The 6580-nt window shown below is 43.6% G+C and overlaps 1 long non-coding RNA gene across 1 annotated transcript in view; it reads right to left on the reverse strand.

Moving 5' to 3' along the window:
* LOC112913234 (uncharacterized) overlaps positions 1–5269 on the reverse strand; it is a 110307-nt gene extending 105038 nt beyond the window's left edge. The window contains exon 1 of the long non-coding RNA XR_003233647.2: positions 4888–5269. This is a non-coding gene — a long non-coding RNA (uncharacterized lncRNA). The remainder of the gene's footprint in view (positions 1–4887) is intronic.
* Positions 5270–6580: the final 1311 nt, after the last annotated feature.

Raw genomic sequence — 6580 nt, forward strand, 5'->3', positions numbered from 1 at the left:
GTGTCTGAAATTTTCTTTTGTTTCCTGGAATAATTCTTCTGTCATGTTTTCACTATCTTCAAGTTGTTTGTTATGTTTTCTTCTCCTCCTTCTCTTTCCTCCTTCTCTTTTTCTTCCCCCTCCTCCTCCCCTTCTTTTTTTGCCCTCCTTCCTCCTCTTCTCTTCCTCCTTCTTCACCTTCTTCTTCTTCCCTCCCACTCCTTCTCCCTCCCTCTCTCTTTGTAGTAGCAATGCATAGATCCCAAGATTGTTCCTTTCTTCATATTACTCTTCTTTGAATGTGGACAGTTAATCAATGTCCTCTATTAAGAGCAGAGTAAAGATGGTTTGGGGAAGCAGTTGTCTGCCAGTAGCTTTAATTTGAATATCTTGTTTTTAAATACTTTCTCATCAAATCAATTGAGTCTTCTGCCCTAGAGGCAACACCATTCCTCACTTTCTAGCATTCTTCAACTTGGGGTTAACAGAAGTTTAGGGTGGCTTTCTGTATCACACATCCTCCAGTGATTCACTGTTGCTCATTCTTTCTTTCTTTCTTTCTTTCTTTCTTTCTTTCTTTCTTTCTTTCTTTCTTTCTTCTTTCGGCTGATTTGGTTAGTACATGCAAAGCTGTTTCTCTTCTCTCTCACTTACCTTCTTGTGCTTCTAGGTCATAAGAAAGACATGCAGTTGAGAGTAAGTAGAGATGGCAAGGCCGTGCATTTCCTCATCCATCCCTTCCTCCTATTTCTACTCTGCAGTTAGGTACCCATAGCTAGGTTTCTTTCTTATGGCCTACCCATAAGAAAATCACCATTCATTTAGAGGATCTTTCAGACTATTTTCACTTTCTTTAGAAAAAAAATAAAGATTATATCCAGCTAAGATTACTATGAGGTATTACTTTGATTCCACATTTCCACATTCACCTGGGAACCATTTGAAGCTCGCCCTTTAAATCTGAGACAAAAGTTGGGTATTACTGGTATATAGCATCTGTTCAGCCATTCAGCTTCTGAGTGTCCTGGGCTATGCACATCCATAGTCAGCAATTTTGGATACTCTATATTCTCTTTGAATTTGTTGAATCCCTTCCTTTAAGGGTCAGTTCTGCCAAATTAGATACTGTTTATAATCTCTGCCAGGGAACTCCTCAAAGTTGAGGGTCTACAGGCCATTTTGCTAAGAAGCTGGATCAGAATGACAGCTAATAGTTCTTTGTTACATGGATTAACAACTTCATTCTATATATTTTTCTCTGCAGCTGGGTCCTGAAATTGACACACTGACAATCCCCTCTTTGGCCTTACCTTTTCTGGGAAGATGAGACCCAGAAGAACATGTTCCCCCGTGCACGGTGGCAGTACATTTCTCTAGTCCTGACACTACTTCTTTTTTTTTTTTAATAATAAATTTATTTTTTATTGGTGTCCAATTTGCCAACATTCAGAATGACACCCAGTGCTCATCCCATCAAGTGCCCCTCTCAGTGCCTGTCACCCATTCACGCCCACCCCCCGCCCTCCTCCCCTTCTACCACCCCTAGTTCGTTTCCCAGAGTTAGGAGTCTTCACGTTCTGTCTCCCTTTCTGATATTTCCTACCCATTTCTTCTCCCTTCCCTTCTATTCCCTTTCACTATTATTTATATTCCCCAAATGAATGAGACCATATAATGCTTGTCCTTCTCCGTTTGACTTACTTCACTCAGCATAATACTCTCCAGTTCCATCCACGTTGAAGCAAGTGGTGGGTATTTGTTGTTTCTAATGGCTGAGGAATATTCCATTGTATACATAAACCACATCTTCTTTATCCATTCACTTTCGATGGACACCGAGGCTCCTTCCACAGTTTGGCTATTGTGGACATTGCTGCTATAAACACTGGGGTGCAGGCTGACACTACTTCTGATTCATGCTGGAGTAATGAGGACCTAGTGTCTTTCCCATAGCCACTGGCCCCATGGTAACCTTTCCTGATGTTTTAAATTTCCAGAATAAAGCTAAAACCCTACTTGTTTTAGAATGAAGCAAAAAGTGATTATTTACAAATGAATAGGGATTAAACAAGCATCAGGCTTCTCCATGACACTAAATGCTAGAAGATACTGAGAATACCTATAAAGCTCTAAGAGTAAAGGATTGTGAACTTTCACAATCAGAGGTTGAGGTTAAATAAAAATACAAAACATAAAAACATTTTCTGATACAGATTCTGTATACAGGTTCATACCCATGAACCTTTATGATCACTTGAAGATACTCTGATAAAAATAATATAGGAGAAAAGAAGAGAAAGGTAGCTTTGTCATGAAAATGATATGTAATCCATGTGTACATCTTTCCTTGCCACCCTCAGCCTACACTAAATGATGGTTTAAAAATTTTTATGTATCTGTGCACATACATAATACAGTATCACACACATGCCACAAACACAAAAACAAAGAAGATGGGATAGGGAACATAGGACTTCGAACTTATGACTTACCAATGATAGGACTTAATGCTAGAAAGCAATGGTTTCCATTAGTGGGGGAAATTCTTTTCAATCTAGAATTCTGTACTCAGAATTTATCAATCACATGTCAGGTAAAATGAGGACATCTTACCTCCAAGGTTTCTTTTTTAGAAACTACTTCAGGGTGCCTGGGTGGCTCAATCAGTTAAGAGTCTGCCTTCAGCTTAGGGAATCATACCAGGGTCCTGGGATCCAGCCCCAAACCGAGTTGAGCCCCCTGCTCAGCGGGGAGTTTGCCCCTCCCTCTCCTTCTGCCCCTGCCCTGGTTTGTGCTCTCTCTTGCTCATTCTTCTTTAAATAGATAAATAAATAAATAAATAAATAAATAAATAAATAAATAAATCTTTTTTTAAAAAAAGAAAGAATGAAAGAAAGAAACTACTTAGACAATGGGTTTGTATAAAACTAAGGGGAGGTCAAGAAAGAAGAAAGAATAAATCCAGCACTGTAGAGTAGGAAAAGCATTGTAAAATGACAAGGTGAAATGGACTTTGGGGGCAGAAGCTTGGTACTGGGTTGAGGGTTCCAGGAAAAGGGGAGAAGGGGGAGTAGTGGGGAGGTTATATGAATGGCATTTAGAAAAAAAAAATAAGAATGTGTATGTGAAGTGAATTGGGGTAATAGTTTTCCTTCTGTTATTCAAGAGTGTTTTCCTGGCCCGTAAGGGTTAACTATTTCCTACGCGTGGTTGGGATTTTTTAGAGAAAGACAGCAGAGACAAAGAATAAAGCAATACTCAGCGTATGGCATGCAAAATAGGATTACGAGGCAAGAAAAGAAGCTTGTAAACCCAGCTTCTCCTTTGAGGCCGAGTTCCCCATTCCTGTACCGTTTACTCTCACATTACCAAGTGCCAGGCTTCTTTACTGGCATGCAGAGGTTTCTGTAAGACAGGACTCTAGGGGCAGAGAGAAAGGGGTGCAGGCTGACACTGCAGGGAGGAGTGCACAGAGGGCCAAGAACAGAGTGGTCAGGATGACTGTATCATTGCTTCCTTCCTACAGAGAAGAAAGGACAAGACAGATGTGGTAGCAACAGCATGGGCAGAGCTCCTGCCTCATCCTACTTTACAACTCCGGTCAAAAGCATCCCTGGGCTGCCGCCACCCCAACCCAGGACATGACCACACTGATTTGGTAGGACAGCCTGGCCGGGCTGGTATAAAACTGAGTGTGTTGATCTGAGACATTGAGGGTTCCTGTAAAGGGATTATTAAACGTACTGGATCTCACTTAGCTGTAAATGAAAGTGGATGTTTTATTAATTTTCTCCCACTCCCCAGTGAGTGGGGACCCCAAAAGATGGCCTGCTCGGGTGTATCCAAAATAATGAAATTATTATTCCCCACGTACCTGAGTAACAATATTAAAGTTTTGCTATCTGCTTCATGATGCTCACAGATCTTTTAGTTTCCAAGATAGGCTCCTACATGTGATCAAAACAAACAAACAAAAAAAAACAGTAGTTCCCTTTTCCTTTCCATCTCAGCTAATTTTATATTTTCTTCACCCTCTGTCACAGACAACGTGATACACTAGGTGGAATCAGTGCGATTGCATATAGTTTGAACAGAAAGGAAATCTAAATTCTCCAAAGAGACTTGGTAAGTGTTTGGGAAAAGCCTACGAAAACTCGACACCACTAAATATTCCACACCCAGCTCTCCTTTCAGTCAGGAGGCAGTATTTCCACCCCAGCGCTCGGGCTCCAAAACAAAAGACAATACTCTTCCTAAAATCTGGTAAAACAGAGTTCCAGTGTAGCACAATCAGCAATGATCTCATTCTGCACACTTGCACATGTGTAAGAAAAAGCACCAGACATTTCCATCTGTCCATCTTTATCCGAGAAAATTGATTTCACAACTTTTCCGGACGTTTAAATGCCAAACCCCACATTAAAAAAAATGTTTGCCCATCACCCCTAAGCCTGAAAAATGTATCCTTCCAAACCATGGGGGGAAATGTGGAGTCAGGAAGTCGCAGAGAGGAGAAATAAAGCCGTGATGGGGAGAAGAGGGCCAGTCACCTGCGGTCACCGCATAGGTGAGGGCCTCCAGGCTGCAGCTCCTGGCTCTCTGCTCAGGGCAGGCTGGAGATTAAATGCACATGGTCTGGGCCTCAGGAGCCCCGAATCCCGGTGCTCTTCCCTCTCCTGTGCCTCACGTGGGGCCTCCAAGGCCCGACTTCCCCCCCTGCGCCCCTCTCAGTGCAGGCTCGGTGATCAGGGTTTGCGCTGCTGCCAAGTCTGCATCTTCACTTGACCTCTGGTCTCACCTTGCGTCGGCCTCCCGCCTCCACCCCAGCCTGGCTGCGGCTCTGCGCCCCAATCTGTGCATGCTGCTCCCACGGCCCCCCACACGCCGCTCATCCAAAAGTGAGCTCACCCTCTTCGCATCCCACGCCGGCTTCCCTTCCAGCAAGCTGCAGTCCTAACACCTCCAGCATGCTGGTTTTGAACGTGACCGTGTGGGCCACCTTCCTGGGTCCCCACTCCCTGGGGCCTGGGGAGCATGTGATGTGTCCACTTCCCCCGTCCAGCTCCGTGGGATCCCACAGGTTTAACAATTCCCCTTCGGTGTGTTTGTTTCTTCAAGAGTAAAAACAGAGGCAGTGACAGATGGCTGCAGTACCGGGAGTCGGATCCAAAAAGATAACCTATAAAAGCATTTTGAAAAGTAGAAAGTGTTGTGCAAGAATAGGATGTGAGCTGGTGGCTCATAAACATTAAAATATTTTCCACATGGGAGGCTATTGTCACATACAAGTATGATAAATAGGATACGCGGGCTTAAAATATAGTTTGTCATGCTGAACGGCAAATCAGACTTGAGACAGCTCAGTGCCCAATAAAATGTGGGTAGTATTTTATTTTGGGAATGGTGAAATGTAGGTTTAAGAGGAAAATCATATCTCTTAGAAACCTTCGAGAAAGACATGCATAGATAGATGTACATATTTTGCTATTTATCACATTTATATATGGCCGTAAAAGTATATATCCATATGCCAAATTGCCTTCCTCTTTTCCTAACCCCAGCTATCAAGTGGCTTTATAAACTGTGGACTACAGTTGTCCCAGGGCTAAATCCCCAGGCACATGCTGTACAACCTGGGGTTGAGATCCAGAAACCATGAGTGAAATCCATGAATCTGGGCAGGACTAGGGGCCAGGTTTAGGTGATGGGCACCATCCCCCCTAATCCCTCTGGTATGACATTACTACCTGAAAAGACTCAGGTCCTCCCCACCTTCACATGACCCCTGATTAGCTCATCCATTCTGCGTCCGGTGGCTCTTGCGGTCACCACACCCACTGCATACTTTAGAAAACACAGGATCTTTGAGTACGTATCACAAACCAGATGTTTTGGTCAGGAGTGGGAACCAGATCTGGCTCACCATTGCATTTCATCTGACCCGTGGGGCAAAGTAGCAAAAAGTTGCAAAAACTTCCCGTTTCACATTATGCTCCTGCACAAATGTGAGAGGCCACAAAAAGTATGTCGTCTTCTCTTTGTTGTCTTTTGCTCTGCTTCTGTTTCTAGGGATTTGTTTTTTCATCATTGCAGGCCCTACCTGTGGATTTCTGCGTGTCCGTAGCTTATATTACTTTAGGGAAAGTGGAGGTACTGCAGAACTCTCAACTGGACACAGCCTAGAAATGCGACAGGTTATGACTTTTTGCACAGGTATTTCTCATATCCTATTTTTATTGAAGAGGTACTGAGTGCTCTGATTTTTTTTTTTTTTTTTTAAACTTGGCGGCTCCAGAGCCTGCCCATCTCCGAATCTCCCTGCCTCCGGGCTTTCTGGGCAGAATGCCGCACCCTTGCCCACTCACACCCACTCACACATTCAACGTGCACCTCAGTGCACAGCAGTGTGATTCACGCCCCTAGCACCCTGCTGAATCTGGTCCGTCATTTTCAGGCTTTAAAACTGAAAGATCCAGGAGCCCCTTTTCAGCCTGCATTTCCCTTTCTCTGGGTCTCATTTTTTATATTCTCTCCTGCAGGACTACTCCTTCACGGGTCCCCTCTCTTCTGTCCCTCCCACTGAACTTCTCAGATTTTGTTC

The sequence above is a fragment of the Vulpes vulpes genome, chromosome 9 (assembly GCF_048418805.1).
Source record: "Vulpes vulpes isolate BD-2025 chromosome 9, VulVul3, whole genome shotgun sequence".
Classification (NCBI taxonomy): Eukaryota; Metazoa; Chordata; class Mammalia; order Carnivora; family Canidae; genus Vulpes; species Vulpes vulpes.